General features: G+C 53.9%; 1 protein-coding gene across 1 annotated transcript in view; it reads right to left on the reverse strand.

The window, feature by feature from the left end:
• The window catches only part of CMIP (c-Maf inducing protein), a 236178-nt gene that overhangs the window by 118294 nt on the left and 96324 nt on the right, over window positions 1-21560 (reverse strand). The window lies entirely within an intron of this gene.

The following is a 21560-nucleotide window of genomic DNA, read 5'->3' on the forward strand; positions in this document are numbered from 1 at the left end:
TGGGACCTTCCTTCCTGGGGCCCAGACCATTACTCTGGACCACTGGCTCCACTGGGGGAAAAGTTCTCTGTTCCCTGCAGCCCCGCCTCACCCCTGCTCTGAGTCTCTAGAAAAACTGGGCCAGCGACAGCTTTGGAACCGGCTGGTAGTGTCGCGGGTGAGGGCAAGGAATTCAGTGCCAGGGTCAATTCAGTCCAAGTCGGCTTCTCAGGAATGTCCTGAGCCTGGTAAAGCTGCGAAGGAGACTGAGGGATCCCTCCTCCTCCGCTGCCTGACTTGATCTCAACTACCAAACTTTTCTGTGCCTCAGTTTCCTCCTCTGTAAAATGGAAATGATAATAACAGGTCCCTTGTTTGAGTAAAAGTTAACTGAGATCATCAGAGTAAAGCATTTAGCATGTACTGAGCACACCGTAAGCTCGGTTCATCTTAGATATTATACTATAAGGCAACTCTCCTTGAGGACATTCCAGAAGCAGCAGGGCATGCCTCTTTGAACTCCATAAAGTGGGAACAATGTCCTTTCCCCTCTCTGAGAAGGAAAGGACAAAGATTTCAGTAGATGACAACGTCCTATAGAAATGTTCCTCCAGCAACCACTTAATGAGCACCTACTGTGCGCCAGGCCCTGGGGACACTCAGGGGACAATAACAGTCCTTGCCAGGCACCCTTACATTTGGTCCATTCTAGCACTCAGTACTGGTGGTAGAAGCACTGACGGAGCTGAAGTGTGACTATTTGCTTAGGCATCTGACCCTCTGCTGGGTCTGTGAACCTGACAGCAGGGACGGTGACCCGTCCCCCAGAGGTCACCCATGTATCCCCAGCACGGAGCCCAGGGCCCAGCACATCAAACCTGCTAGCAGATGGGTGAAAGAAATGAGCAAAGGTCAAGGGCTATTTCAGGTCAAAAATCAAAGCCTCTTTCTTACAGAAACACCTATCATCTTTCCCTCCCTCTGTTTTTTAGTGAATGAAAGCTTCCTGATTTGTCCAGTATGAGAGCCTCCAGGAGTTCCCAGTTTTCGCCAAACCATCATCTTTTCCTGATGGGTTACGCAGACACTACGAGCCCAGGACAGGGCCTGCCCAGTCCGGCTGAGCCAACACGCCAGGTGCCAAGCCTGGCAACACACCCCCACACACATCCTCCTATCTGCCAGCAGGAGGACTCCTGGCGCTGGGAAGTTGCCGGGGCCAGGCACCGGGTGGCCCCGGGAAGGGGCAAGAGGTTACCAGGAGAGCTGCAGGGGATGCAGATTCACAGCCTGCAGTCGGACGCTGAGCTTGGGGAAGTGCGCAGGTGGGCTCCTTGGCAGCACCAACAGCCCCGGGGTTCAGCGCTCCAACACAGCAGCCAGGAGTGGCTACGGAGCACTCCAAGAGTGGCTAGTGCGACTGCAGAACTGCATTCCTCGAAAGTAATGTGAACGTAAATCAGCCTCGCGTGGCTAGTGGCTACAGTACTAAGCAGCCCAGGCAGGGACTCCACAGGTCAGGCCCAGGATTTTGAGGTTAAGCTGCAGCCCAGGAAATCAGCCAGATGAAGCACAGCACGTCAGAGCCCGGCTCTCAGACACACGGTCTCCTCTCTGCTCAAGAGGCCTCAGACAGCTAACGGCTCACGTTCACGAACCCAAGCATTGCATTAAGTGCTTTACTTACATTAACTGGCTTCAACTGGCACACCCACCCCGGGAGGTGAGCGTGACGGCAACGCCCATTTCACAGATGCGGAGACTGAGGTCAATGCTCAGGTCTGAGTATTCCGGAGCTTCAGCCGCCATCCTATATTGCCCCATTCTCCCCACCCCCATCTCAACACACTCACAGCCCCCCTCCTGGGCAGGGTGTGGTGGGTTGTTCCCCCACAGGGATGCAGAGCAAGTGCGGAGGAGGGCGCTGGGTGGTGGAGGCCTCCGGGCGGTGTCCAGTTCCTCTCAGATGGCCCAACATCTGCAGGAAATGGAAGGCTTTGCCAGAACAATACGGAGAGTGACAATTCCATCGACAATGCTTCCTTCAACTAAAGTCAATTTCTGTTTCCACATCTCCCCTCAAACTCCTCCCTCCAGCTTGGGAGAAGAAAGACTCAGCTCCCATTGAGCTGAGTATGGGTTGGAGGTCTATTTCTCTCCGACTTCTCAACGCTCAGGGACACCCCGATGTGCAGGCGCTGCCCCCGCCTGGACCTCCCCACCTCCAACCTCTGGAGCGCCCACTCCGCAATCTCCCCGCTCCCCTCAGCCAACGGTCAAATTCCTCACTGCTTCTTCCCAAAGCCTCCAAGGATGAAATAGCAGGGCGCACCTTCCTCTTTAAAAGAAAGTTCTCGCGCTATGGCTCCATTTAAAATCCTGGCTGTTCCTATAGAGGACTTTCTCGATTACAGCTTTGATAATCAGGGACAAGAGATCATTTCATTATCTTATATTTACATTTCTCTCTCAATCTGAAACTCGCCGATACTTGAAGAAAGTGGGATGTGAATGACCAACCACGCTGGTTTGCCTGGGATGGAGGAGTTTCCCAGAACAAGGGCCTTGCACTGCTGGGCTGGGGAAGTCCCAGCTGGTCACCGACCTCGGTCACAAGGGGCTGACTCTCCCAGCCCCATGTCACTTTCCACGAGAAGCATCAGGCTGATTTCACAACCATCACCAGGGACCTGGGGCACCTCTGACTAAGGGGTCATCAGCCGCAAGGCAAGGAAGGGCCATCAAGAAAGGAGCCTGGATTTGAAGGCAGATTGCACCAGGTTTGGATCCCAGACCAACCCCTGCAAGCTGGCACCTAGAGCAAGGAGTTTCTTGGAGCCTCAGTTTCCTCATCTGTAAAATAAGGACAGTAAGACTCCCCTCCCAGGGCTGCTGTGGGGAGAACAAAGAAATAAAAGCACATTAGGTGCTCACAGAATACTGGTTCCTGCTCACTTTTTGCTGCCACTATTAAAAAAGCCCAGAAGAAGAACTAACTTTTCTGAATAATTGCAAGGAAAAACTCTAAATATCTCATTTAATTAACGTTCCCACACCCTATACCCCAGTTTTACAGGGGGGAGGGACTCTTTCCAGGACAGACCTCAGAGCCCAGCCTTGGAAAGGGGGGTTCATGCCGTGGCCTACCATCCGCAGAAAGAGCTGATGGGGGCCACGTGCTGCTCTGAGCAGGGTCAGGGCAGACATGGTAGCCAAGCAGGAGGCCGACTTGATGGACAGAAATGGGAAGCTGAGTCTGGGGCAGCTGCCTGAAATCACCACTCTGGAGACCCAACAAAGGGATGGCCGCTCAGATGGCGAGCTCAAGGTCTCTGAAGCCTTGAGAAGAACATGCAAAAAAGTCCCGGGCAGAGAAGGAGGGAAACTGGCCCAAGGACCAGCCCAAACACTACATCAAAGTGTCCTGGGCTGGTGCCCAGGGCTGGGGCCAAGGACTTCCTGGTGATGAGTCCATGAGGGTCTGATGGTGGAACTCACTTCCCAGTGCCCTGCCTCCCGTGAGATGAAGGCTGAGGGGAGCTGTGGTGGGGAGGACCAGGAGAACCAGAGAAGAGATCATTTCAGCACAGGTCCACCCATCAGTACAGGAAGAGGCTGGGACTCTTCCTGGGCATGGCGGGAAAGGCTCAGAGTTCGGGAAGCACGATCGGGGCTGCCATGCGCTGCTCAGGGCTGCCGTGCGGGGGGCGGGGTGGGACCAGCCAAGGCGATGAACGGGGACGCCCTGCAGTCCACGCTGCGCTCTCTACGCATGCGCGCGGCTCAAGAGGAGGGGGCCGCGTGAGCCCGCAGCTCTCTGGACGGCCTTTTTCTTTTCAATGGATCTTATTGTTTCAAACAGCTTCAGATTTACAGAAAATAGACAAGACAGTACAGTGAGCTCCCACGTACCCTGCACTCCATTTCCTCTATTTACACTAGTGCGGTGCCTTTGTTACAAGTGAAATAATATTGATGCTTTATTATAACTAACGTCCATGCTTATTTCCGATTTCCTTATTTTTTACTTAATGTTCCTTTTCTGCTCCAGGATCTCACATCACATTTAGTCGTCATGTCTCCTTAGGCTCCTCTAGCTATGACAGCTTCTTAGATTCTTGTTTTTAATGACCTCGAGTTTCGAGGAGTGCTGGTCAGGTGTTTCGGAGAAGGTCCCTCAATTGGGATGTCTGATGTTCTCCTCATGACTAGACTGGGGTTGTGAGTTTTGGGGAGGAAGAGCCAGGAGGTAAAGCACCCTCCCCCTCACATCCTATCAGGGGTGCAGGCCATCACGTGACTTATCGCTGTGGTGTTGACCTCGAGCACCTGGCTGAGGGGTGTCCGCGGGTCTCTCCACCACACAGGTAGTCCTTTCTTTCCCTCTTCCATACTGTGCTCCTTGGCGAGAAGTCACTATCGGAGCCTCTCTGGATATGGCCAGTACTCTTCCTACCTCTTTATCAACAACTGCTCCAAGGCTGTGTGAACGGGGTGGGGATCAGCATCCGGAGGGAGACAAACGGGGCTGCTGACCCGACTTCAATCAGCCTCTGTGATCAGGCAAGAGACATGAGCATCAGACCTCTGCTTGCAGACTGTGCCCGCCAGATGGGAATGATAAGAACCACGCCGCAGGGTGGTCGTAGGGACCAGAAGTCATGCCTGTAAAGCGCCCAGCACTCGGTAGGGCTCAGGAAACGTGGTCCTCATTTCTGGTGGCTACAGTGGGGGGCTGATGACCTGAAGGCCCGAAGGTGAGACGCAAAGGGGACCGGGAACCAGAGACCCCAAGAAGCAGAGCAGTGTCTTCTTCCAGAGCCGCACTCAGAGGACCCAATTCACACGGGATGATGTCTCACCAGGGAAAGAAAGCCCTTTCCCTCGTCCCTCCTCGCTTGTCCTCCTAGGCCTGCTGGCGCCTAGAGGAAGAAGGGGGCCGATCGGGAGACTCTCGAAGTCCCAGCCACGGCCCATGGCTGACGCAGCCGTTTGGCAGAAACACCGAGAACACAATGAGCCATGGAAAAGGGCTTCTCAGCATTGGCCTCTTCAATACCAACCCCCCCCCCCCCTCCGCCACCGGCGAAGAAGCTGCTGTCGGCACAGTTTTACAGACGGGGAAACTGAGGCTCAGAACAAGGCATCACTGGAAATGGCCAGGTCAGGCTCAAGCCAAGGCTCTCTGGCCGCACCTGCCCCATGACTGTAGCACCTGAAGCACCAGGTCACGTCCTCTGAGCAGACAACGTGGTGCGCCAGGATTGGCTGTCAGAACACACGCGGCTCTGGGTGTGCGCCTTCTCAACCCTTGTCAGCCACAGCCAGGCGGCCACATAAACAGAGATTGCTATCCTGGTAAAAACACACTGCCCTGGGCTCAAACCACAGCCAACCAGGGGCAGACCAGGCCCCTCTGGAGAAGGGTCTCAGGTTCCCCTCTGCTGATTCGCCAAAGGAGAGAGGGCAAAGGAAGATTCCAGCATGGTCCTGGTGCACAGTGGACCCTCAATGAACAGATGCTGACGGACTGAAGGAGTGACTGAAAGCTGGATGAATGAATGGATGAATGAATGAATGAAAAGTCGTGCACACACAATAACAAACACTTAGCACCTACTCTGTGCAGGCACTGTACCAAGACTTTACCTGTGTTCACCTGTTTAATCTTCATGAGCAACCTCATAAAGTAGATATTATTCCCATTTCACAGGTAAGGAAACTGAGCCTCAGACAAGGAAGTGATTTGACCAAGGCTGCCCACCGGGACATGGAGCAGCTGTGGGGTACGAGCTAGAGCTGGCTCTAGCCAACTATGCACATCTCTGCCCAATTCTGCAGTCAGTGGTCTTGCTTTGGCCACAGCAGGGTCATTTACACTGGAAACTGGCAAACTCTATAAATCAAGCCCCACCCACCCCCCCAGAAAATTCACCACTTCCCGGAAAGCAGATTCACAGGCACACCACTGATTCAAACCCAGGGAGTCAGAATTCGTGCTCTCCACCACCAGGGCACAGCCCCTCTCTGAGTGTGGGTCTATGTGTATATGGTGTGTGTGTGTGTGTGTGCGCGTGCGTGCGCGCGCACGATGCTCTGCCCTTCAGGCTCCCAGGTTTTGTGAGAAACCCACACTCCCACACTGAGAGTTCAGATACTTATGGGATGATGTGTCTCAATGAGCAAAAGCACCAAACGCCACGTGGCAAAGCTACGGATGCCCACCTACAGCCAACCAGCCTCCTTGGCAGGGCTGTCCTCGCCAGTCAGCCCCTGCAGACCACAGCTGCTAGAAGGTCAAAATACAGACCAGAGATGCCAGGACCCAAAACGCGAAAGGAGGCAGAGAGGAGGAGAGCATGGCCTTTGGGGCTAGTTACCTCTGGGTTCAATCTCCAGCTCCAGTACCCACCGTGGGGCCTTCCCCAAGTCACTTCGCCATCCTGAGCCTCAGTTTTCTCATCTGCAAAATGGAGCAATAAGCCGTCCTACATAGGATGTCCAGAATAAGACGATATGGGCAGAAGGCCTGACCCAGAGTAGGTGCTCATGCGCGGTGGCTACTGAAGCCTCAGCAGACACGGAGCAGGGGTGAGAGAGAACAGGGACGAGGCCACTGAAAGACTAACTGATTTAGAGGAGGGGGATGGCACGCCCAGAAGGGAGAGGGTCCACAACAATGATGCAGACACCTCTCTTCCTTTGGAAAATGCATTATCATGTTTAAATCTTTGCTAGTTTTCCAGGTGAAAAACTGTATCCCATTTCCTTTTTAATTCACATCTCTGATTATTGGGAGGTTGATTCTTCTCAGACAGTTATTGGCCATTGCATTTCTCCTTTTGTTCTTTGCACATTTTCCCCTTCAAGTGATCACAGCTTCTCACTGATTCACGCACCCTTTTTGCACATTAAGGTTTTTTATTCTTTATTTGCCAAACATGCTGCAACTGTATTTTCCCAGTTCATCATGTGCCTTTCAAATTGGTTTATGGTGAGGCTGATTTGTTTGTCTGTTTTTCCATGCTCAAGGGTCACTTTTTACGTAGCCAAATCCAGTTCTCCCTTCCTTTGTGGTTTCTCGAACAGAAAGAGCCAAGGTTCAGGGCTGTTGTTGATCTGTGAGGTTGATCCCCGCTAATTGGCTTGCAGAGTGAGAAACAACTGTAAAAGTTTCCGCTCTCCTCCCCCCTCCCCCAGCAAGCAAAGGGCCGTGCCTGGGTCTCCTCCCCGCCAGGCCTTCACTCAGTGGGGTCACTCCCCTGTCCCCTGGAGCTCCTGCCTGGCATGGAGAAGGAGTGACTCACTCCCCGAGGCACGGCACCCTAGCAGCCCAGAGGCTGCGGGGTTTTTGCGGAGCAGCCCCTCACCTGAGGATGGGGGACCCAGTTCCCTTCTGATGCACGCGCAACCCTGATGGACGTTCGCACACGCATACACCCGTGTGGCCACCACCCAGCTCCCAGACGGCTCCCTGGTGCCGCTTCCCAGTCAACGTCCCCCAGAAATAACCACTCTTGTGACCTCTGTCACTACAGGCTAGTTCTGTCTGCCCTTGAACTTTGCATACATGGGAGTCGTGCAGTAGGTACTCATCTGTGTCTGGCTTACTTTGCTCAACATAATGCCTGTGAGATTCATCTGTGGTGTTTACTTTTCATGGCTGTATAGTACTCCCCTGTGTGCTTATGCCATAATCTGTTTATCCATTCTACTGTTGATGGATACTTGGGTTGTTTCCAGTTTTAGGCTATTACTCAGGCTGCTCTGAACGCTCTTGTTCATGCCTCTTGGTGAACATCATTGGGAGTAGGATCACTGGGTCCTAGGAGAAACAAGAATGAACACGGTAGACCCTTGCCAAGACCTGGTAGGCAGGCAACATGAGCCTCATCATATAAATGAGGAAACAGAGAGGTCAAGTAGCATGCCCAGGGTCACACAGCTAGAGCGTAGCAGAGCTGGGACTGAAACTCAGCTATGCACAGCTCCTCTCGCACATGGGTGGATGCCCTGAGTGGTACCTGCTGGAGAAAAAGATTTCAGAGAGAGGGATATCTCTTCAGGGAGAGGATAATGCTCCATAGCTCCCTGGAAGAGCAGCAAGGCCCCAGTCTGTCCCCAGGAGGCTGGGAGACCAGGGATGGGGCCCGGAGGGCTGAGCAAACAGAGACGCATGAATGAGGCTTAAGTCCACCAAACCCCAAGCACATAATTTCACCTGGAAGCAAAGGCGTCCAGCCGCCCGGCGTGCCCTCCTTCTTGGGGAGAGGGCAGCCTCCGATCTGAAGCACCTTTGTCTCCCTGGAGTGTCCAAGACCGAGTGGCAGAAGCCTCGCTTGTCCAAACAAAGGACAGTCAACGGTCCCCCACGTCCCCTGATGCCCGATTTCAGCTTCAAAGGACCAACTATTTCTCCAGTCTCTCGAGTTTCTTGACTGAAGTTTCCTGTTGGCTGTGAGGACACACTCTGTCTGGTCCTAGTCCTGAAACCTAGAGGAGCGGGGGGGGGCATGTCCACCCGTGTGACATCTGGGCCTGCTCACCCTGTGCCAGCCCCCACACAGGGCTGGGAAGAGACAGATGGGGCTAGCATGTCTGGAAGGAGTTCATGTTCTCAGAGGGAGATAAACGTTAATGACAGACAGATGTGCGTCGAGGCTGCCTTTCCACTGACAGGATGAGTGAAGGGCTGAAGAATCAGAGAAGCCAGGAGGCACCCAAACTCTTCCTGGACGTGGGGTACCAGTGGCACAGCTGCTGTCTCTGTGTCACTCCCTCCCCTTTCGAAAACTCTAAACTTCCCCTCCGGATGTCCCTGCCTCCATTGGCTGCAGGGTCGCCATGGTTACCATAAGAAGCTGCCCTGTGTACACTATGACCCGGCCCGGTAGCCACGGTGATGGTCCAGAGGTCGGTATCTGCCCTAAGCCTGGCCATATGGGGTCCCCTTCTTGGGAACTTGGAAACTGAGAGTGAGAGCAGACAGTCTCCTCACCAACGGGGAAGCTGCAAAGGGTAAGCTGGGTGCACTGGAGGCCGTGTTTTAGCCTGAGAGAGGCAGGAGGAAACAGAAATGCAGAGAGCAGCGGAGATGAAGGCGCCAGGGGCTTCTGGTCCTGCTTTCCCACGGTCCTGAGTTGGGCTGCTGTGATGTGTGCCTGGAACTGGGAAGGTTATCTGAAGGCAGCACATTTCAGCGGGTCTTGGAGGATGCATAGGAGTTTATACAGTAAAGACTAGGGAGAAAGGCTTGTCTCCTCTGAGGAAGCCCAATGGCACCCAAAGGGGCAAACCTCCCTTTGGAAGGTCCGCCGTGTAGCCAAATGCATCCCACTCCACGCCCAGCTGGGATGCAGACTCTGGGCTAAAGTTCACAGTACTGCCCTGACCTTGGTCCAAGGAGGGACTTTCTGTAAATTCCATGGTAACCGTGCCATTTCTGCCTCACTCCCAGAACCGAGCCCATAACCAGCCAGAAGGTCCTGAGCTCCCTCCTGGATCGGCCAGCCCTCACACGGCACACCAGAGCACCAACCCTTCATTTAACCCACTCTGGAGGTCGCTGCTCCACCCTTACTGTCTTGGAACCCCGATCTGCGCACGTGCGCCCGGCATGCGTGCATTCGCCGCTGTACTTCGGCATGTTATCATTTGCAAACTCATTCTCCGTACACTCACCCGTCACCTCGCGCATGTTTTATTCATTCCTATATACACGCCTCCACTCATCACATATTTACCGAGCACCTATTACGTGCTGATTCTTCCCCCGGTGCCCAGTTTCTAAGAGTGTGATCTGCAGGGTCACCAGCCTCAGAATCGCCTCGGCTTGCTTGTTTGAAATACAGAGCAGCCCAGCCCACTGCCACCATCACCCAGGACCACGTTCCTGTAACAGCCCCCCTGCGCTGCCGGCGTGCACTCCAGTTTGAGAACGGCTGGCAGAGGGCTGACGCAGGCCAGCTTTGCCCCCTCCTCGTCCTCATGATTCACTCCTCCCCACCCCGCATCGATCCTCTGAGATTCCAGGAAGGGGCTCAGAACCACATTACGTGGAGAAGAGATTCCTCTCTGATAGCTTTATGGTTTGATTTCTGCTCCGGAAGCGTTAAATATATACATAACACGCACACAGAGAGATCTACATCTGTTTCTAAATGTGTCTGTGTGTATATATACACTTAGTTGAGTCTCTGGAGGTCTTCTTGAACATGTCTTAGGGAGGCTCCCCCAAGAAAGATGACTTCAGTGGGCATGCAGAGGGTGATGCCAATGGCCCCAGGGCCAACGAGTCTTTCTTTACCTGCGGTCCCTCTGGGCCGCCGACTCCCCTGCCCGTGTGGGGGGGCTGAATTCTCTTGTCCCCTGAGAGACTGATTTGTCCAATTAAGACCTGGACTCCCCCGTGACGTAAGAGCCGCCTGCTTCTCTCCCACCCACCCCGAGCTCTCTCAGACCACAAATACCGATCTGTCCTAAAACTGCGAGCTAGGAGAGAGGAGGGAGGCGGTGCGGCTGGCCTCCGGGCCCTGGGCTCGGGCTCTGCAGCTCTGGCAGCTGCACGACGCCAGGCTCCGCCGGCCAGGCCCAGGCACCGCCAGCTGGAGACAGCTGAGCCGCAGCAGGGCTGGGCGGTCCCCAGCCTGCGGTCTGCAATGGGAGTCTGGCTCTTCGAGGCAAGGTAGACGGCCAGACTGCAGCAGGAGCAGGGCCAAAGGCAGAAGCTTTTCCAGGGCACCTCATCTCTGCACCATGAAGCTCCGTAATGACGAGAGTATGAGAGAGGCGGCCCGACACTGCACAGCTCATAAGAAGAAGGAACACGCCCACCAAGAGCGGCGTGGTGCCCCTTGGTGTTACAGAATTACCTCGTGTAGTTCAGCCCGGAGCTTCTCGCGTTTCACGTGCATATGGATCGCCTGTGTGTTTTGAGAAAACCCACATTATGACGCAGTAGGTGCGAGAAGGGTCTAGAGCCTGCACTCCTAACAGGCTTCCAGGTGACGCTGAGGCTGCTGCCGCGTGGACCACGCCTCAGATGGAAAGTTATTTCTCACCAGACGGAGGAGGTTATCATCATCATCATTCCCATTTTAACAACAAAAAGGGAGCTGCAGCTTGTAGAATTCATGAGCCGCCTGAAGTCACAAAGGCAGAAGAGGCAGAGGCGGGATCTGAACTCGGGACTGGGGGCTCCACGGCACAAGCCCGGGACCACGAAGCCGAGGTGCCTCCCCCGGCCGCCCTCTGGGCTTCGCTTCATTCTCGCCAGTTCTCCGTGTCTGCCGTCCCGGGTGCCAGCCAGGCTGTGGGAATTAGAAAACGAAACCCCCTTCGCAGTCAACACAGGTCATGGCCTGGCGAGCTGGGGGAGCCTTTGCACAAAGAACAAGATGCCCTTTTCTCCGGATGGGTCAGTGCCTTGCCAGGGCACGTGGGATTCCGGCCCACTCAACCCTTGGCCGTGCCAAGGGCTGAAATGAAAAGTGCACCACCCTCCGCATGAGGCCGTGCCCCCCAGTGTTTCAGGCTGAGGTGGCAAGTCCTCGTGAGGGCAACACGAGGGATTCCAACAGCGCTGAGTTTAAATTCCGCCTCTACTAGTTAGCCGCTGTGTGACTTTGAGCAAGTGACCGTACCTCTCTGAGCCTCAGTTTCCACATGTGGAAAATGGGGGAACTACCCACCTCCCTCATGGACCTATTGTGAAATATGAACTCGGCGCCCTCTGACGCCGGCACAGAGTCGGCACTGGATAGATGAGCGAGCCAGGCGGTGCTCAGGGGCCCGGCGGGGCAGCCTGCCCGTGGGGGGGGGAGGGGGAGGTTGGGAAAAACGGGAGGACACCTCGGCAGCCTTGCTTTGCCGCGTGACCCACTGTCATGGGCCACAGCCAAGTGAGCACTGCCCTGGCCCCAGAGGCCCGCAGCTGGGCGCCTGCCAAGCACGGCCAACACTCCGTGTCGGTCCCAAATGAACTCGCTCGGGGGCAGGAGGGTCTGGCACCTCGCAGGTGGTTTCTGGGATGAGAGAATGGCCAATGAGCCATTCCCTGTGAACAGCTCAGAGCGGAGAAGACCCAGGGTCTGAATCCTGGTGCTCTGAACCCCGAGGCGGATGACAGGCCGTGGCCCTCTGTGGGGCGTCCCCTGCTCCGCTGGAAAAGGGGGCTCCAGGAGAATCGGCACGGGCCGTGTACTTGGTGGGTGAGTTCCAGTTACGTCTGCGCCCTCATCTCATAAATGCCTCTCAGCCAGCCTAGCTGCCCTCAGCTTCCCTCCCTCATGTGTTTACACCCAACCCATGAGCAAGTCCTGTCCTTTTCACCTCCAACCAGGTCCTGCAACCAACCCCTGGTCACAGCCACCGCCAAGGCTGCCAAGTAGCCAAATATCAGCATCAGCTCTCACCTGGATTATTACAGCAGCCCCCAGCAGGTGCCCGGAGCGCACTCTCCCCCCTCCCCCCCTTACACAGCACTGTCCATACACACAAGAGAAGTTTCTGTGACGGTGGAGATGTTCTGTATCTGCACAGGCTAGTGAGTGCGTGAAATGTGGCTATTGTGATGGAGGAAATGAATTTTCGGCTTTATTTCTTTTCAATTAATTTAAATTTAAATGGTCACATGTGGCTAGTGGCCATAGGACTGGAGGTTTAGACTATTCTCCATCCAGCAGCCAAGGGCTGCTTTTTAAAGCCAAAGTCAGTCAGACTGTGTCCCTCCTCTGCTCAAAACCCTCCAAAGGCTCCCTTCTCACTCAGACGAAAACCCTAAGCCCCGGCACGTGCCTGCAAGATCCTCCGTGATCTGCCCGTCTCCACTCTCTCCAGGCTTAGCACGTATCTCTTCCTTGCTCACTCCGTTCTGCCCCACTGGCTTGCCACAGGGCCTTTGCACGTGCTGTACCTACCCATCTCTCTCTCTCTCTCTCACACACACACTCCCCCCAAATATCTTCACAGCTGGTTCCCTTAACTCAGGGCTCTGTACTTGACCCCACGAAATGACACCTGAGTCCCCTGTGCCTCACTGCCCCCTGCTTTGTTTCTTCAGAGCACCTATGACCACCTGAACTACTATGTATTTGTTCACATGTTCATTCTTTCTTTCCTTACCAGGATGTGAGATTCATGGAAACAAAACCTTTGTCTATCACGCTCGCAGCTGTATCTCCTGTGCCTGGGACAGCCCTGGATGGGCACAGGGCAGGCCCTTGATAAAGGTGGATGGAAGAATCGTCAAGATACCCAGCGCACAGTAGGTGCTCAATCAATGGCTGCCATTGCTGCAGTAACAGTAAATTGTCACCATTATTCTTACCCCAAACCCAACCAGTGCACGTCAGGGCCTGAAGTCACATCACTTGGTCCACTCAGCCAGGCCTGGTGTTCGCCTTAAATAAAAACCGACAAGGGAACGACACCCTCTCCTCTGCCCGCATGTCCTGCCTGCGGGCGCCAAGAAGCTGGAAGCCCCACATAGAAGAAGGAAGCCCTGTGCAAGAGGGCAGCAGGGGGAACTCGTGGTCCCAGTTGCCAGGCAACCCCACCCCATCACTCACAAACACGGGCAAGCAGGTTCCACCGGGAAGGACTGTGTGTTTATTTACACGGCTGTCTTATCTGCCAGCCTGGCAGCCAGCGTTTGTGCCTTGCTTTCAAAAGGACAAAGTACCTCGGGGAGCGACGCTGAATGGGACCGGAGTCACGATCGCAGGGCACGTGTCTGCTGGGGGTAAGGAAGGCGAGTTCAGGTTGCTGAGAACCTGTGCAGCCCACTTTCAACGCTCCGGACCACCCTTGTGAGGCCGTGGGTTTAAATAAGAAAACACGAGAAAGGTGCTTCCTGTGGTGCCTGGCACCCCGAGGAGAGCTCAGTAAACATTAACCGCTGCTGTGGTTATTAGTTTTATTCTTCTGGAACATGCTCCTTGCAATTTTCGCAGCAGCCTGCCTGGCCAGGCCTGCCTCCACCTTCCCCCACCTCATTCCGAGTCTGTCCCTCTGCCCCTCGCTCACTCTAACCCAGTGTTCCTCTACCTCGGCACTGCTGACATTTGGGGCCAGGTGGCTCTTTGCCGTGGGGCCTGTCCTGAGCAGTGTCTGGCGTTGAGCAGCAACCCTGGCCCCTACCCGCTACTGGTGGGAATGGAGGATGGAGGCCCCTCAAAAAATGAGAAATCCAACTGCCACAGGATCCAGCCATCCCGCTTCTGGGGTGGGTACACACCCCAAAGAAGTGAAAGCAGGATCTCTAAGAGATATCTGTACATCTGTCTTCACAGCAGCATTATTCACAAGAACCAAAAGGTAGAAGCAACCCAAGTATCCACTGAGGGATTAATGGGGAAAGAAAATGTGGTTTATACACACAGCAGACTATCACTCAGTCTTAAAAAGGAAAGAGATTTTGACACATGCTACAACATAGATGAACCTCGAGGACATCACGCTAGGTGAAAGATGCCAGCCACGAAAACACAAACGTATGATTCCACATACAAGAGCTACCTACAGGAGTCAAGTTCACAGAGACAGAGTGTGGATAAAGGGTCACCGGGGACCACGCCCCTCAGTAGGCTGAGCCGGGCACCTCTGTCCTGCTTACTCTCCTCCACAGAAGGTTGTCCTCACCCCACCATCAAGTCCCAACTCAGAGGGAACTTCCTGGGGGGCTGCTCACCCCAGTGTACAAAGCTGAGCCCACACATCCCAGAGCCCCTGAAAGTTCCCTGGGTTTTAGCACAACGAGGAGTATTCGGAAACATGACTGGGATCTCCCAGGGATATAAAGAAAGGTTAAAGATGCAAAAAGTCTCGAAGAATATATTCCAAAATATTAACCGCACTATCTCTGGGTTGTGAGATTCCAAGTAATTCTTTTCTTACTTTGCTTCGCCTTATCTCCTATAAGCAAGTATTTTGTTTGCTTGTTTTTTGCTGTAAAAGTTAAAGTAAAAAAGAAACCAAACAAATAAAGGCATTTCACTCACAAAGAAAAAAGCTAATATTCAAGGTATTAGTATTAAGAACCCAGTGAAGTAACTAACAGGGTGTTGGCACTTGGAAAAAAACAAGCTCCAGGGACCAAGAATATTCTCTTGGGTGGCGTAGCAATCAAGGCAGTGGGGATTCAGTTCTTGTAGGATCTTAACTGTTCAGGCTGAACTCTGAGCCATATTCAGTGCTGTTCCTTCTGCCCACACACTGTTTCCTCCATGCTTCCCCTAACAGGTCCCTGACAACCCTCAAGCCTCAGATTAACCATCACTTCTCCTGGAAGCCCTCCCTGACCACATGCACCCAGATCAGACACTTCCCCCTTTTAACAACTTTTTTAAAAAAATTTAAAAATCATTTTAGTTTTACAGAAAAGTTGCAAAGATAGTACAAGGAATTCCCATGAATTCTGGTACACCTCTCACCCAATTTCCCCTAATGTTAGCATCTTCATATCCATGGAACGTTTGTCACAAGCAAGAAGCCAGTGTTGGTACATGGCTATTAGCTAACTCGACATTTCATTTGGACTTGACTGCTTCCCTCCAGTGTCCCCTTCCTGTCCCAGGACCCCAGCCAGGACCCTGCATTACACTTGTCGTCACATCACCCTAGCCGCCTCTGGTCTAGAACAGTTTCTCACACGTTCCTTACCTCTGAAGTCCTGGACAGGTTTGAGGAGCGCCGCTCAGGTGTTTTACAGAATGCCCTTCAAATCGGGTTTCTCCAATGTGGCATCTCATTTTTTTTTTCATTGTGGTAAAATATACATAACATAAAATTTATGATTTTAGGGGCTTCCCTGGTGGCGCAGTGGTTGAGAATCTGCCTGCCAATGCAGGGGACACAGGTTCGAGCCCTGGTCTGGGAAGATCCCACATGCCGCGGAACAACTAGGCCCGTGAGCCACAACTACTGAGCCTGCGCGTCTGGAGCCTGTGCTCCGCAACAAGAGAGGCCGCGATAATGAGAGGCCCGCGCACCGCGATGAAGAGTGGCCCCCACTTGCCACAACTAGAGAAAGCCCTCGCACAGAAACGAAGACCCAACACAGCCATAAATAAATAAATAAATAAAATAAATACACCCAAAAGTTTAAAAAAAAAATTTATGATTTTAACCGTTTTTAAGTAGCATTAAATGCATGCACCTTGTTGTACAATCATCACCACCATCCATCTCTGGAACGTTCTCATCTTGCCAGCTGAACCTCTGTCCCCATTAAATGTTAACTCCCCATTCACCACCCCCCTGCCCTGGGGAACCAATATTCTTCCTTCCGCCTCTCTGAGTGCAAACCACATGGAGATGACGCTTCACACGCATCAGGATGGCTATTATCAAAACAACAGAAAATAACAAGCGCCGGGAGGATGCGGAGGAACTAGAACTCTTGCCTGCTGCCGGCGGGGATGTAAAATGGTGCAGCAGCCAGGGTGGAAAACAGTTTGGCAGTTCCTCAAAAACTTAAACACGGAATTACCACATGACCCAGTGATTCCATTACTAGGTATATACCCTCAAGAATCGACAGCAAGGACTTGGATGGGTATTTGTACACTGGTGTTCATAGCAGCATTATTCAAAATAGCCAGAAAGTGGAAGCAACCCACGTCCGTGGACATCTATTTCCTTTTAGAACTGGCCTCCCCTTGTAATAGCCAGTTCAACACCTGTGTTCCCCACCTCCCTACCTTCCACCTCTCGGGGCTGTGTCTGCCTTGCTCCCTGGGGCATCCCAGCCCCAGCGATGTCCAGCACGTAGCATGGGCTCCATAAGGGCACAGTGAGGTCACCTGCGGCCAGGTGAGCCTGAGCCGCGATGGAAGTCCCCGGCTGAGGCTGCATCAGAAGGCAGTGCTGTGGCGGAGATGCCACGGCGGACACCCACGGCCCCCAGGCAGCTGCTGCCTCCCTGGCAGAGCTGGGACCCAGGGCAGGGGCACTGGGCGGGGCCTGCGCTACTGACACCACCTGGTGGCTCTTGAAGCAAAGGTGGGAAAGAGAGGCTCCCTCCCCGGAGAATGAGACCAGCAGCCCCTCCCTCCCCAGCACACACACACGCCTGGGAAGTAAGAGCCACAACATCCACCAAGAGAAGAGGAACAACCGTTAACAGTCGTCCTCACTGGGCTGAATGAGCACTTGACAAGGTCTCCTTCAGACTCTGAAACACCTGATATTTTAATAATCCCCCATTCCACTGCAGGGGAAACTGAGGCGTGGGCAAGGGATGTGACTCGCCCAAGGGCACACAGGTATCATCCTGGTCAGTGTGACTCCGGAACCCAAGCTCTGATGCCCACGGGATGTCCCTCCCAGCTGGAGGCTTCAGGAGTTAAGGGAGCCCATTGCATGATTCCCACCGTATCACTGGGTCTGCATTTTTTAGGGAAACAAAGGCTAAAGCAAGAGAAGACGGTGATTGTTTCCGGTGGGACTGTACTCAAGTGGTAAGAAGAGTGAATGACAGCCGCAAAGGAGTCGCTATTTATTAGGCACTTACTGTATGCCAAGGTTTACCTCCTAGCCGTCCTCTTCATGGCCCCCCACCTGTAGGCATTATTATCCACCCATTTTAGAGGCGAGCAAACTAAGGTTCAGGGAGGAATCAGGCTCCTCCATTCAGGGTAGATTTTGAACAGCCCCAGTGGCAATAATTGGCACCAAGGAGTTTCACCTCTCTAAAGTGCATGATTGGATGTACTAGGGCAGGAGGGGTCCCAGACCCCTGCAAGACAGGAGCAGAGGGTCTAAGGGGAAGGGACAGCTGTTCTAAGGCCAGGCATGGGGCTGGAGGGAAGGGCCACGAAAGCAGCCCTTCTTTCAACCCTAACCCACATCAAAACATCCTTCTGAATTTCACATTTCTTGCCTCTTAATTTTCGAGCTTCTTCCCCCACCACCAGTTTTATTTACTCATACGTGGAAAGTTCCAGCACAGGTCCAAGGTGTGTCCCAAGGAGGCAACACAGTCCCACTGCACTTGCACTGGAATTGGAGGATCTGGGTGCACTTTCCGGCTCTGCCACCGGAAGCTGTGTGACCTCGGGCAAGTGGCTTCACCCCTCTGGGCCTCAGTCTCAGCACTGCAGGACGGAAGGAATCATATGCACCATCAGGGTTGCCAGGCTCCTTAAATGAAATCGTGACTGTGGGAGCACCTGGAGCAGAGTCAGGCGCGTGCAGCTCTGCAGAAAGTTGGGCGGAACGTGAACGGGCGGACAAAACAGAGGAAAAGGCCGCTTGCGCCCAGCAGGGGGCGGGGAATATGGCACACACCTGCCCAGGTAACACCCCTGACACACTGCAGCGTGAGCCCCGCAAGAGCCCAGGCCCTGGGTCCCCGCTCGGTGCCCCCTCCACCCACTTCCTGTCCGGCAGGCCCTTTCCCTTCGGGCGACCTGGGGCCTGCAGGTTCCCCTCAGATCTGCCTGGGACCCCCTCCCTGGGAGGCCTGGCAGTGGCGCTAATAAGCCCGTGGGGTCACCATCTCCCTGTGTCCCCCGCCAGGGTGTAGGTGTGTTCCCCAAAGGTAAGTCAGAAAGGAGAAAAGGTCCCCACCTGAGGCCAGGGGTACCTTGACTTCCCCAGAGCCACGGTGACCACTTTGGAGAAAAAGGAACGAGGGCATTTTTTTTCCCAGTCGCTCCATCATGTTTCCCATCCCTAGATGATGCCTGCTGCTTATTATAACTATGACAACATCGGAAATATTTCTTGTGGATTTCCACAGGGGGAAATGACAGGCCTTCTTTTCCCTCTGGCTTTGCGCTGGATGCTGCAGACCTGACATGAGGTCTTCAGGTGTGCGATGGTTCCCTGGGCTGAGAGGAGTGAATGCAGGAGGGAGGCATCAAAGTGAGAGGGGGTTAGGGAGTGTGCTGAGGAGGGCTGGCCAGAGACCCAGGAAGGGCGGGCCTCCCCAGGCGCGTCAGCCCAGGGCCACCTGCTGCCGGGGCTTCAATCTGCTGAGGATTTAGGGGGGGAGACAAGTGTATTTTTAAATTGCTATCATTTCCTCAGTGTCCATTAGGTGCTAGCAAGTACTCTTCCAAGTGCCCTAAGCTTTGGTTGGGCCTCAGGGAGTCTTGCCAGACATTATAATTATTTCCATTCTACAAACAAGGAACTGTGGTCCACAGAAGACTAAAGTGGCCTGACCAGGGTTACACGGTCAGTGAAGTGGCCACAGGAAGAAAGACACCTATTGACGCTGGTAACTGAAGCAAAGGAGAAAGTACAGGGACCATCCTGAGTCAGAAAGTAGAAACTTGGAGGTAAGGTACAGATGAATTCGATTATATGGAAATGCTTGTCAATTTGGGATTTTGCAAACATCTCAAGGGCCTGGTAGTGACTTCCTGGAGGTGTGCTGTGAAGGATTCTGCAGCTGCATCTGGGCTCAACAGGAAAGAGTGGTGATTGATTACTGATGTCTGCTCTGGGCACAGTTGTGGGAAACACTACAACGGATGCCACATTTATCATCACCAGGTGACTGTACATCCTCCTGACGCTGGAGAATGAACCTCCCCGCTCCTTAGCTTCCCCTTGCATTAAATGAGCTCAGATACAGAATTATCAGTAGAAATACTTTTGGAGAGGAGGGTATTTTTCTCGGAATATTAAATGACACACTTGGCATTCAATTCTTACATGCAATGTACACTTATTAGACACCCACTGTGCTCTAGGGTCTCTGCCCTCACAGTGCTTAGCAAGGAAGACAATTAACTTAATAATTAAATACAGTTGGTCTGAATGCCTCACGTGGAAAGTCCAGGGGGCCACCACACTCACCAGTCCCTGCCTCTCTGGCGAGGATTTGATCCTGACGTGGAAAATTACCTTTCCGTCCACAATCCACTGGAAACACTTGCATGTTGGCTCTGGCGCCCAGAAGGGTGTTGAAGGCTGAGGAATGTGGGCACGAGATGGAAAGGGCACCTCGGGAGGCTGCAGCACACGAAGCCCAGGGTGGTCCCTCCGCCAGCCATATGTCTGTCTTTGCTAATTAGAAGGTCATGCCTCCTCCTTTGATTTTTCCACCCCAAAGAGGAATCTTGGCCACGCCGCCTAGAGCTTTTGGCAGGGGGCAAAGGCACAGGAGAAAGAGAACGCCAATGGCATCTCTCAGGGCTCAGAGGGAAGGTGTGTTTAAAGCCAGTGGAGCGTGTCCAGCTTTTATCTCTAGGCTGTACTTAGAGGTCTCGCTCTCCCCCTGGCCTGAACAACCTCGCCTACCGCCACGGGGGTGGGGGGGGGCCCACAGCATGTCACAGTCACCTCCCCTGTTTGAGGCTGGCACCAAGACCGGCAGCGGGGCTTGTTTGGAGGATCTGTTCTTCATCAGAGGAGTCTTAGACAATCCCCCTTTCTGGCCCGAGGAGGAGGAAGGCATCTCTGAGGCCAGCGCTTCCCCCAGTGCAAACAGCTGAGCCCAGGCTGCCCAGCCCAGCTTTCGACTGTGGTGCTTTTGCAAATATCAGTAGGTCCTGGGTCCTATTTCCCACATCCCTGCAGCCAAGTCCGGCCAGCCTCCTGGAGGCATGGCCCACTCCAGGGCCAGAGACCCAGACGAGGAGGAAGCCGTCCCCTCCTACCTCCCTGAAAAGCGGTGGGCGGGCGGAGGGGTCCACGAACACAGCAGGCACGATTAGTGCAGACAAAAATGAGGAGCGACTTCCAGCCACTGAGGGAGCCCAGGCCCTGGGTACTGGGACCAAGCGGCGAGGAACCTGTCTTTATAACGTTATCTCCCAGCTCACTGCCCTGACCCCTCCTCACCGCTCAGGTCACAGCTGACAAATCCCTGCCTGGGGCTTCCCTGGTGGTGCAGTGGTTAAGAATCCGCCTGCCAATGTAGGGGACGCGTGTTCGAGCCCTGGTCCAGGAAGATCCCACATGCCGCGGAGCAACTAAGCCCGTGCGCCACAACTACTGAGCCTGCGCTCTAGGGCCTGAGAGCCACAGCTGCTGAAGCCCGTGCTCCTAGAGCCCGTGCTCCGCAACTAGAGAAGCTACCGCAATGAGAAGCCCGCGCACCACAATGAAGAGTAGCCCCTGCTCACCTCAACTAGAGAAAGCCCGCATGCAACAAAGACCCAACGCAGCCAAAAATAAAATTAAAAAAAAAAAAAAAAAAATCCCTGCCGGGCCCCACCCCGAGCAGGCGACTGGGCCGCCCCATAAAACGTGCCCACTGTTCACATCAGTCCCCCTCCTCCCCCCGCCCTGGAATGGCCTGGCAGCTCCATGAGGAAGGGGCTTCGTCATCCCCAGTCCCCAGCACAGTGTCTGGAGGGAAACAAAGAGCAAGGGAGGAACAGAGGCGGGGGAGGGGAGGGGGGGAGCCTCGTTTCTCCTACCAGGGCTGGCCCATGTGGTCAGCAGAGTAAGGGCCCCCAGAGATGCCCACGTCCTAATCCTTGGAACCTGTGAATATGTGACAGGACACGGCAAAAGGGTCTTTGCAGGCGTGATTAAGAGCCTTGAAGTGGGGAGATGATTCTGGATTACCCAGGTGGCCTCACGTTATCACATCGTCCTTATAAGAGGGAGGCAGAGATCAG

Source organism: Balaenoptera acutorostrata, chromosome 19 (assembly GCF_949987535.1).
Source record: "Balaenoptera acutorostrata chromosome 19, mBalAcu1.1, whole genome shotgun sequence".
NCBI lineage: Eukaryota > Metazoa > Chordata > Mammalia > Artiodactyla > Balaenopteridae > Balaenoptera > Balaenoptera acutorostrata.